The sequence below is a fragment of the Elephantulus edwardii genome, unplaced genomic scaffold, assembly GCF_000299155.1.
Source record: "Elephantulus edwardii isolate Elephantulus edwardi_28Jun2011 unplaced genomic scaffold, EleEdw1.0 scaffold00221, whole genome shotgun sequence".
Taxonomy (NCBI): Eukaryota; Metazoa; Chordata; class Mammalia; order Macroscelidea; family Macroscelididae; genus Elephantulus; species Elephantulus edwardii.
The window spans coordinates 184,485-185,363 of NW_006399971.1; the positions used below are offsets into that span (position 1 = coordinate 184,485).

General features: G+C 41.1%; 1 pseudogene; it reads left to right on the plus strand.

The window, feature by feature from the left end:
* Positions 1-119: 119 nt before the first annotated feature.
* LOC102852174 lies at positions 120-774 on the plus strand (annotated as a pseudogene).
* Positions 775-879: the final 105 nt, after the last annotated feature.

Below are 879 nucleotides of genomic sequence, written 5' to 3' on the forward strand. Positions count from 1 at the left end.
TGTGTCAGAGGCAGTGAGATTGGCACAGGATAGAGCACAGTTTAGGGCTGTTGTACATAGGGTCGCTATGAGTAACAAGCGACTCGACAGCACATAACAACAACAACAACAACAACAACAACTATGGACTCACCTTCACCCAAAAATGGAACACAGATAATACTCTTGTGACAGAAATCTCTTTGGAGAATAAGTTGGCTGAAGGATTGAAACAGACTCTTGATACTGTATTTGTACTGAACACAGAGAAGAAGAGTGGGAAGTTACAGGCTTCCTATAGACTGGATTGTTTCAGTCTTGGCAGTAATGTTGATATCGATTTTTCTGGACCAACCATCTATGGCTGGGCTGTGTTGACTTTTGAAGGTTCGCTTGCTATCTATCAGAAGAGTTTTGACACAGCCAAATCCATACTGTCACAGAATAATTTTGCCCTGGGTTATAAGGCGGCAGACTTGTAGCTGCATACCCATATGAATGATGGCACTGAATCTGGAGGATCAATCTACCAGAAGGTTAATGAGAAGATTGAAACACAAATAAACCTTGTTGGACAGCTGGCAGTAACAACACTCATTTTGGCATAGCTGCTAAATACAGGCTGAATTGTAGAACTTGTCTATCTGCTAAAGTAAATAATGCCAGCCTCATTGGACTTGGTTATACTGAGATCTTCCACCAGGAGTCAAACTGACCCTGTTAGCTTTAATTGATGGAAAGAACTTCAGTGCTGGAGGTCACAAGGATGGGCTGGGATTTGAACTAGAAGCTTAATATGATTTTGAATAAAGCATCCAATTTGGTCTTGGAGGTGAAGAGAAATGACTGGTGATTGGGACATGGAATGTGAGAACCATGAATGTAGGAAAATTAGATATT